This window comes from Calidris pugnax, unplaced genomic scaffold (assembly GCF_001431845.1).
Source record: "Calidris pugnax isolate Ruff unplaced genomic scaffold, ASM143184v1 scaffold245, whole genome shotgun sequence".
NCBI lineage: Eukaryota > Metazoa > Chordata > Aves > Charadriiformes > Scolopacidae > Calidris > Calidris pugnax.
This window is the reverse complement of record NW_015090982.1, coordinates 411639-411962: the sequence shown is the minus strand read 5'-3', so window position 1 is coordinate 411962 and position 324 is coordinate 411639.

Below are 324 nucleotides of genomic sequence, written 5' to 3'. Positions count from 1 at the left end.
AGTGCCAGTTTTGGGGGGGGCGGGTGGGGGGAAAGCGGGGGGAAGAAGGACCAGAAGAAAATCTTGTTGCAGGCTTTTTTTTTTTTATTTTTTTTCTTATTATTTACAGAAATAGCTCGTGACTCATCAAAATCTTTTAGCAGAAAATCTAAAACAGTGGGGTCATTCACTGCGAACCCGGCGCCTCCCCCCTCGAGACGCAGCCGAAATCTACAGCCCCATTCATGGCAGGTTAACCACACGCCGCGGCCGAAGGCTTTTCTATTTCTTTTTTCTTTTTACCTTTTTTTTTTTGTTATGTTTTGTTTTTTTGGACTGCACGCA